The sequence below is a fragment of the Amblyomma mixtum genome, chromosome 5 (assembly GCF_055824585.1).
Source record: "Amblyomma mixtum isolate Tamu chromosome 5, ASM5582458v1, whole genome shotgun sequence".
In the NCBI taxonomy this organism is placed as follows: Eukaryota; Metazoa; Arthropoda; class Arachnida; order Ixodida; family Ixodidae; genus Amblyomma; species Amblyomma mixtum.
Genome location: NC_143016.1, coordinates 40,965,343 through 40,975,402, shown reverse-complemented (window position 1 = coordinate 40,975,402; position 10,060 = coordinate 40,965,343). Strand labels below are relative to the sequence as shown.

Genomic DNA, 10,060 nt, shown 5'->3' with positions numbered 1-10,060 from the left:
GAGCCCGTTGGTTGGCCATGTTCTTAGATAAAACGATGTAACATTAGAATCAATATTTGAAAACTGAAAAGGAGTCGCGGGGCAGTTTTCACGGTCATGCACCACGCTATATTTGACTAAAAACCAGAGCAGAACCAGTTGAAAATGAAAGCACCCCTTAAGGTAGTATGGTATGGCAGTGTTTGCTATAATATTCACTTCTTTAAGGCTTGGCTTTTCAATATGACTGAGGAAAAATGTAGCCTCATCAGCTCAATCAAGATCTCAGCGTTGAAACTATGTACTTTGAAAGTTCCTTATTCATGCAACGCACTATAATCTGTTGCAACACACTTCAAGAACCACGCAGCTGTGAGAATTAGGCCTAAGCGGGTGCTGTTACGGGGTGGCGACATTAACATAGGAAGGTCAGTTATGGTTAGAGCATTGGAGGCTTCACAGGAGCAGTTCAGTTATGTAGCTTGCGGAAAACGCCAACAAGCCGGTATCTTGTACCGCGGCAGGCGCCCTTAAAGGAGCAGAAGTGAGCGGAGCTCTATGGTGCTACGACGATAACCGAGGGGTCGTCACTCACCGCCATTATGAGACGTCTGACAAGAATCAAAGGAGACAATATATCTTGAACAAATAAATGGCAGCGCAAGGAGACGAGGACTAGACGAGACAACAAGGACGGCGCTGAACTTCCAACTTTTATTGCCAAGGAATCGTGCGAACATATATGCACTCTGAACAATCCGGCGTCATCGTCAGTGCATGCGCAAATATGTCAGCTCTTTATCAGAGAGAGTGATAGAAGCGGAGCTAACACATGCTTCTCCCCGATTATATATCAACTCCGATTCAATAATTTCGCGCGTTACACATTGATTATTCTTTTTTCTAATTACGGTGCTAGTAAGATCTGGGGAACATTCTTCACACGTAAGGAAGTGGGCTGCCAGAAGGCCTTCAAAATCTTTTCCTATAAGGGCATTTTCTACGTCTTTGGCATGCTCCCTCAACCTGTCATTCACGCATCTCCCAGTTTGGCCGACATAAGTTTTACCACAGTTTAACGGAATTTCATATACTACGCCTTCTGCGCATTCAACAAAGGGCCGCCGATGCTTCATTCCACATTCCTTTTGCTTCGCTGTCTCACGATCAGTCATCTTGCACAGCTTTGACAGCTTGTGAGGAGCAGAGAAGACGACTTTCACGTCGTACCGCTGCGCTACCTTTTTCAGCTTGTGTGACAGTTTGTGAATATCAGGTAACACAGCTACCTTTTGCCTATATATACGCTGTGCGTGGGCGTCACACTCACGTCAGTGCGCAACTTTTTTAGTAGGCCTTCAGCAACCGAAATGAGAAGATGCTGCGGATAACCGGCATTGCTCAGCCTATCGGCTTGATGGTTGAGCGCTTCTGCGGCGAGATGCGGGCAACTTTTGCTAAGGGCGTTTTTGAAGCAAGAGGTGGCGATGGCTTGCTTAACGAGCTTTGAGTGTACGGAGAATGGCAGAAGCGGTTTTTTGGCGCGCCGTTCATAGCCCCAGCAGACACCATCACCTTTAAAGTGGAGCCTGATATCTAAAAACCTAATTTGGCCGTTCACTGGGAGTTCGTGAGTTAGGTCAAGAGGCCTCATCACCGTTCCAAATGTGGCCAATATCTTTCTAGCAGCAAGCTCAATTGCCTGCGCGTCACAATCTACAAAAAAAAAGAGGAAAAAAGTAGCCTCATGAGCTCAGTCAAGAGCTCAGCGCTGAGTCTGTGTTCTATCAGAGTTCCATGTTCATGCAACACATAATCTGCTGCAACACATTGCGAGAACCACAGTGAAAAAAGCCTGTGAGAATTAGGCCTAAGGGGGGCTGTAACGGGGTGGAGACACTAACAAAGAAAAGTCAGGTATGGTTAGAGCACTGGAGGCTTCCCAGGAGCAGTTCAATTATTTAGCTTACTGTAGCGAAAAACGGCGACAAGCCGATATCTTGTACAGCGGCAGGCGCCCGTGAAGGAGCAGAAGTGAACAGAGATCCAGCAACGATGGTAACCAAGCGGTCTTCACTCACCGCCATTATCAGACGACTGACCAGAAGCAGACGAGACGCTAGGTTGCGGGGCGGATTGCACAAAATGGTGTTTTTTACTCCATTTCGGCAATGGTGGAGTATTTGGCACAATTAACTCCCTTTCTAGACTGGAGTAAATGCAGGTAAATCCTCATTTTTTACTCCATTATTCCCTCATGGGAGTAAAATGGAGAACAGTCCACCTTTTTACTCCACACTCATGAAGTAAATGTTTTCACAAATGTAGTAAAAAGGGTGGCCGCCAATATTTATACTATCTTTTGGGTTTATTTTTGTTTAGAGTGTAGGAAGCATCCTCTCTGGTATCATGGCTGTTTTGTATTTTCTTGTGCGAACGTGAAGTACACCGAGCATGCCGGCCGGCCAGCCTGAATCCCGTCTGCCGGCGTCATAAAAACGAGCTAAAGAGCGTTCTTGACGTAAATAATAAACCCTGGGATGAGATGTGAAAAACGTGTCATTTTTGAGGATCACTGACCAATGCTAAGCTGCTGGTAAAGGCAACAACTGTGATACGAGCAAATTCCTTGCCACAGTTTGCGGGGATACGGTGGCCGCAACTGGCAAGGACTGGGTTAATTGGAGACACCTGGAAGAGACCTTTGCTCTGCAGTGCGTAGTCAGGCTGATGATGACGATGATGTACAGGAAGCGCCAGCTCTTATCGGCGGCAGAATTACTGAAGCAGACGAATGAGAGACCAAACGCGATACGCGTACAGAGAGCGCTCACAACCTTTCGGGGGCGAGAAACGACGATGCTTGTACCGCTGTTGCGATCGTATGCGGCGATGCCAGGCAAAAAAAACGACCGTTTTTTATGCGAAGCATACTAGCCGCACAACCGAGCTCTTCCTTGCTGCGCCGCGCGCGGCCGCGTAGCTACCACTTGACCTACATCGGCGCACCACGGGATATGACGTCACAACAGCTGTGAAAGCTGGGGCTCAACTCGTGCGCTCGCTTGCGGACGCGCAGCCTCCACCGGCGGCCTAACTCCCGCTCTTTCCGCTAGGGACGCTGACGTCACAACAGCTGTGAAAGCTGGGGCTCAACTCATGCGCTCGCTTGCGCACGCGCAGCCTCCGCCGGCGGTATGCTTCGCATCCTAGGCTAAGCATCATAAGCTAAGCCAGGCCATTTTTTTTTTTGCGGCATTGCCGCTTGCGATGCGGGCTTTCGATTAATTCTCACGGATTCGGGCAACTATACCCGACCCAAACTTCGTAAAAAATAAAAATTTCCACTAAATTTCACCTCTGTGAAGTTTGAGCACGAACAATGTATCGGTTAAGCCTCCATGGGTTAAGCCAACAAGACGAGCGCATTGACGCCATCATCAGGAAGGCAACAAAGCGAGCACTGGACCCCCCGGTGGCTGCCTCCAACGCCAAACTGAAGGCATTGGGAGTGGTAAACTCCTATCAGGAGTTGCGGGAGGCCCACCTCGTGAACCAATATACGCGGCTATCGCAGACGGTTCCTGGGCGCCGCCTGCTAAACCGCCTGCACATCCAACACACATGCATACCAGAGGGGACGGAGAACATCCCGGTGCTGTGGGCGCCACATCCCAGGTAGCACACGACGGCGGGCCAATATTGGAAATCCACTGGCAAAGCGTGGCCCTAACTAGGCCCAGAGTTGCCAGTGAGCATCCGATATTGGTTGTGCCACTCCTTAGCACATCCAACAATGGCCCTGGTTGTCCGTCGCTTTACCAGTATTGGCTGAGCCCTCATTAGATCCTGGCTATCATGGGCCAGGTTAGCCAGGATTGCCCCACTGTTTGCCATTGCTGGCTGTGCCATCATCGAATCATGGCTATCATGGGCCATGTTAGCCAGTGTTGTTCCACTCTTTGCCAGAATTGGCTATGCCATTTCCGGGAGCTGGCTATATTGGCCTAGGTTACCACCGCTTATCCAGTGTTCAAAGTATACTGGCAAACGTTGGTAAACATTGTGTCATCCATTAAAATGGGTTCAAAATTAATTTTATTGTCGAGTACCATATCGGCAGTTCATAATTTTCGAACGCGCTAAAACATGCGAGTTCAAAGATTTGGTTTTATTTATTATTATATTTTAAGCGAACACTTTTGCAGTTTGAGAGCAAAGCTACCCATGATTCCGTTGGAAAAACTGCACTCTGGTTGCGCAGTGAGCAGCAATAATACGTTTAGAATTGCGATCGAAGTCCTGTTGATCAGAATTAACGTTCTGATTACACCCGAGACGCCTTCAACAAAAATCAAATAAGTTTCATTTTATTAAATTTTTGGAATAAAAAATCACTTTTTTTTATTCGCTCTAGGAATTCACTGCCGCAGTGCGCAGCTGGTGTCTGCTTCAGGGAGATCGCGATACAAACGTAATAGATTAGCGCAAGTGCATTCGCTAAACCGAAATTGTGCTCAGTTTTGGCAACGTCCAGAAACGAAGCAGCCGCCTCGTAATTTTGAATTATGCGTTGCGCTCGTGAAATATTAGGCGGGTGCTTCATAAACGCACGCGGACACGTGCTAAGCGATTCCTACGCTTCCCTACGTCGTGCCCTGTGATTGCGCCTTTCCCGTGTTTTCTGATTTGCTATTTCCTTCCTTTTCTGCAAATCGTTGTGTTGGAAATTGTTGTTTTTGACCATTTTATTCTTCTGTTGCGTAATTTGCATTGGGGGCAATATAGCTCTTGCTCACGTCCTTGCATATCTACTCGCAAGTTTTTTTTTTCTTTCGAACATGACCTTTATTGATGAAAACCGTCGAAAGTAGTTGCGAACCACAATTCAACATGCCTTTGTTTGTTTTTGCTTTTTTGCGCGAAACTTCCACACCAACAAACAATTTGAGGATTCTTCGACGACCACTGAATAAATGGACTGACAACTGGCGTTAGACGCATGTTAACCTAGCTTGTTTGGCGCATGTACGGTACATGAAACTATGAAAGAGCGCGCATTCTGCTTGGATATTTTTTTTTTGCTTTATATTTTTGTTATTATGTGGTAACATTTTAAGCTATCTTGAACTAACAGAAGCCACATCATACGGCCCCACAGAATACGCGAGTGTCTCAAGTCGTTTTGGCGAAATGCATCTTGAAGCTCCAAGTTTTTCACTTCAAAATTTTCAGGCTTTTGCTGCAGCTTTGTAGCAATACTTTGACGCTTCCGTGTTTCCCATCCACTTCTCTCTTGTAGATATTCCTTTCTGTACTGCCTGTGGCCATGTGACTCATTCTCCAAAAATTCCAAACCCTTTTCACGTGTTTTGGCCTCTTTCCCTTTCTCTTTCAAGTCTTCAAGTCCGATATCTCCCCACCTGTTCTCCCGGCCGTGCCCTTTTCCAGGTAGCGGGCTAACACCCCACCCCGCGAAGCGCTATTTTTTCTTTCTGGTTGTCACTTTCTCAAACCTGTTTTCCCTCGCGCGCAGCTACGCGCTTCGCTGTTCCTCCACCTCCCTGTCTCCACCTTTCAGCTCGAGGACTTTTCTCGGAACCGCAAAACCTGTGTAAAGGAAAATTCCTCTCTCCCCTCCAGCCAACCCCCCACCCCCCCACACCATCGTCTCCACTGCTCGTCTTGGAACCGCGCGACTCATCACAATAAGACATTCTTGACTGCACGGCGGAGCTCAACCACGTGCAAACCAACGCGACGAAAATGCATGCACACTCGAGCTAGCACCGTTCATAGTCTGCGCACGCGAAAAGCCACACTCATATATTAGGAGAGCTCCGACGCTGTTCGTACCGCCTGCAAGATCTTTTGTAAGTACTAAAACTCTTTTATCTTGATATACGTCTGGAAGTTAAAGTGGTTTTTGTAGTAAATGTTGCTTTGACTACATGCGCCTTTATTTTTTCGGCAGGAGAAGAGAGCGAGCCAAAAAGCACGAGGACGACTTCTGTGTACCCACTCTCATTGCGAAATGGCTTGCTTGACGTCGTGCGCAGTGGAATTGTGGCCGAATGGTGAGAATTTAATTTTTCGTCTTTGGTGAGATGAACTCACTAAAGACTCACTACTTTGGCTAACAGCGGGTTTGAACTCATATGAATTGAAATAAGATGCATTCGGGAATATGTCCTTTACCGCTTATGCACGACGGAAATCAGAACCGCTTAATTAATTTGCCACTGCAGACTAGTTGGTAAGGATATGTGTAATACTTCCGTAGTGTTTCTTTTTGCCTTCTACTCTTGCAGACTCAATAGAAAATCCGCAATTACTGGTTAAAGCTTTTGCCCAAGTTCTCTCGCAATGAAAAAGGGCATTACTCTCGACTATCAGACTAGTATTTTTGTGTGGTTTTCAAGTTGCAGTTTCGAATCCAACTATAGCATGCATGCGAAGCAACTAAGGTAAAACAAAGGTGCCCTGAGTTCCTTGCGTTCAGCGTATTTCGTCAAAAGTCGCAAGCCGCATTTTTGACCCCATTAAATAAAACTAATCAAAAATGTTGTTTTGACGTCCATGAGGAAGAGACGCTACAACCTGTGCATATTTACTGGAATAAAAAATTACCTCGCAATTTAGAGACACAAGTTATGATATTAAAACAAAATAATACATTAATCTGTTTTCAATATCACATTAATTTCCTTATCTCGCATTGAGTATATTTACTGGGAGTGCGACACGACGCATTAAACTAAATTAAACCATTTGGTGTAAGGGAAGTTTAGTAAATTAAATTCCACTTTGTGCAACTAATGTGGGGCTGGTTCTTAAGAATAAATTAAAAATTATCCTGTAAAATATGTTGCTAGTGTCTTCACGATTACTGTGTTTCACAAAATTCGGTGTTATCTTTGTTATGTTTGTTTTTGTTCTGTGATGGCCATAATTCAACTTACCATGACATCATGCATCTCTTTGCAGGCTTGGCACTTCGTGAGGCCATCGTGCAAGAACTGGACGAGGAATTTGTTTGAATGCAGTCCAGCAGCCCCCTTGCAAGTGGAGTGCAACGATTACTTCGGATATGACTGATCAGTTCACTGGAGGACAGCTCCGTTGAGCGCTTTTTGGATGCCTTAGCCGTGCCGCAGCAGCTTGCCGAGATGCTTTGTCCAACCTGATCGGCACTCACCAAACTTGAAAATAAATTGTTTTCCCACAGCCTCTGCCACCATGCTCTTGGGCCCCTTTTCTTTACTCCCCAGGGTGGCTGGTGGTAGCGCAAACCATCCTGTGTGCGCTAGAAGCGTGATTCTTGTAACTCAAAGCAATAAACGGGTCTTTTTTCTGGAATTCTTTCGCACCCTCATTTATGAATATTTGCTAGGTAGAATGTTATGTATGTACATCTATCCACAGTGCCGGTCATTGGCGAGTGGGTTAATTGCATGTGCCAGCGTTCGAAAGCTGGATGCCATTATTCGAAAGCTGGAAACCATTATTCGAAAGCTGGATGCCAATATTCGAAAGCTGGAAACCATTATTCGAAAGCTGGCTACCAATGTTTGAAACTTGGCTACCAATGTTTGAAAGTTGGATGCCAGTATGAGACCTTTGCTGGTCCATGCTGCAGAAAGAACATCGGGACTGCGTTGGCCGCTTGATCGGCCGAGCGTTGGCCCAAAACTGGCATGAAAGTAAGGCCAATGTGTGAAGTGGTAGCGCTCGGCCCAAATGCCAGTGTAGGACCGATGTTCGTGCCAAGTTTTGCCAACACTTGCGCGACGTTCGGCCAATGTTGTTGTGCTGCCTGGGATGCTCTGTGACATGGCTTCACATGAAGGCAGACGACAAGCGTGGGTTCTCACGCTTGAGAGGCAATATTGATCTAAAGGGGGCGTCTACTACGTGGACGTTACAGGACCGTCGCCCGCGGGATTCTACACGGCTGCCGTAATCCACCGGGGCATGAATGTCGATGGGCTATCTTTTCGGGCCCCAAATTCAACACGAGCGGAGGAAGTTGCAATAGCTCTCGCTGCCGCCGATCCAAAATCGAGATCGGTTATCACAGACTCTCGCCGGGCCTGTGAACATTACCTTGCAGGGGAAATATCACCTCTTGCCTCCCAAATGCTACACGGGTACTGGTGTACCTGTGCTACACGGGTACTTTCGAATGACATCTGAGTCGAATGGCAGTCGAGACTCTGAATGGCATTCGAACTCGACGGACTCCCGCGGTGCTACACGACACTTTCCAAACGCATTCGAAATTCTCAGCTCGTTTTCAGTGTACAACGACGACGACGGTTACACTAGTCCGACAACGGCACTATCACGGTGAACCGCAGCATGTGATTATAGTGAACTATCTAGTTGACTTTAATAAATTGTAGTTGTACAAGTTTTTTGGCTAAACGACACCGACGAATCCGATCGGCGGGCGGTCAGCCTTCATGCCCTCGGGAGTTCGGCGGCTGAGCGAAAACTTGCTGATGAGGTGACGGTGCGAATACATTCGCGCTTATACATTATCCGTATTGGAAATAAGCGAAACGAACGGCTATATTTCACTTGTGCACACTTGGACACTCACTAGCGATAACCACTTGGCAAATTAATTTCAGTCGACGACGACTCCGTTCCCTTCAGCGACGACTAGGCCTAGCGAGTCTGCAGGGTTGGATCGGTGATTGCCGTTGTTGTGAAGAACGAATTCACAAGTTTTAGCGAATGCAAATGGTCAACGAGTGTAGTTTTGACAACAGTGACATGAAATCAACTTTTGCTTACATCGCAGGACGCGCATACGATGAACGGGAAGCGGCGGTGTGACTCGGGCTGTCGAGCAGTGCTCCGAAGTGGCGACCATCATCAATCCTGTTCCATTCAAAACCGCCAATTTGAAGACCATCTGTGTTCATATTATCCCCACCCCTCATGTAATGTCCCCTGTGGACCCTTGAGGAAACAATAAATAAATAAATAAGCAGTCGTCGCCGTCGCTAGCTTGTGGGTAACGAGTTAGGCCATTTCAGTTAAAGCGAACGGTCACCAAACATACTGCTGGATAAAGTAGTTTAAAATAAAGTACTGGGCATGTCGGAGGAAGCCGGAAAAATTAGCGAAAAGCGCCGGTCCTACGCAATGTCAACAACCCGGCTGTCAGTGTTTCTCAGGCGAGCGATCGCGTCGGCACTTCCCACAGATTGTCGCACTGCGTAAACAAGAACGGGTACAACAGGTACAGAAGAGAAAAGATTATTTAATAGAACTAAAGCGCATATTTCGTTTTATGTCTTGCAAAAGAGCGCAAGCTGTTCATACGCAGCGATGTAAACGCAGTATGAGTGCAGTCGGCCTCATCGGCGCACTCCTGGGGAAATTTCATGCACAGCTTTTTGCTAAACAAACAGCAGAAAAAAGCGAGGTATCGAAATGAACACATCACATGTGTGATAAGTGCTCTTAGTAATTGACATGCAGGTTTCATGTAATGTAATTGAAACTTACGTGGCATTAGACCGTAGCTAAAAGCCACCATTTTGAAAATGCCGCAAGTGAATTTTGACATATTCGGTTTTGTTGAGTTGTTGCGCAGTGCGGAGTCGTCGGACGAGGTGGCCGAGTGGTTAAGGCGTTGGACTGCTAATCCAATGGGCTCTGCCCGCGTGGGTTCGAATCCCATCCTCGTCGCAAAAGCTCAGCTTAATAATTTTATTCCTTTTTTCTTACGTGAGTGTACATTTAGTTTTTAAGATAAATGCGTGACATTCTGAAAAGCTATTATCGCTTTTCTGACATCTTAGAAAAGCATTGGTTGCGCCAGTTAAGCCTCATGCTCAGTTTAGCGAGCATCAAACGACGCGGCACATGGCGGTTCGGCAATGCTTTTGTAAAAAAAAAAAAAACAAATCTGATCTTGGGTCTTCATGTCACGCTCGTCAAGTGTTCAGCAAGTTGCAGGGACGAGGCTGCGAAGCATTATTCGTTCTTGCGAGTTCAACGGCTCCAAACCTCCTAGCAGACGTACTCTGGTACTACAAAACAGATGGCAGCACAATGAAGTGCT

At 46.7% G+C, this 10,060-nt stretch overlaps 1 long non-coding RNA gene and 1 other non-coding gene across 2 annotated transcripts; both read left to right on the top strand.

Moving 5' to 3' along the window:
• Nucleotides 1-5,160: 5,160 nt before the first annotated feature.
• Nucleotides 5,161-7,216, top strand: LOC149341872 (uncharacterized). The gene is made up of 2 exons (XR_016282650.1): nt 5,161-6,056; nt 6,967-7,216. It is a non-coding gene; the product is annotated as an uncharacterized LOC149341872 (long non-coding RNA).
• Nucleotides 7,217-9,602: 2,386 nt separating this feature from the next.
• On the top strand, nt 9,603-9,684 carry TRNAS-GCU (transfer RNA serine (anticodon GCU)). The gene has a single exon. It is a non-coding gene; the product is annotated as a tRNA-Ser (tRNA).
• The last annotated feature ends 376 nt before the right edge of the window (nt 9,685-10,060 follow it).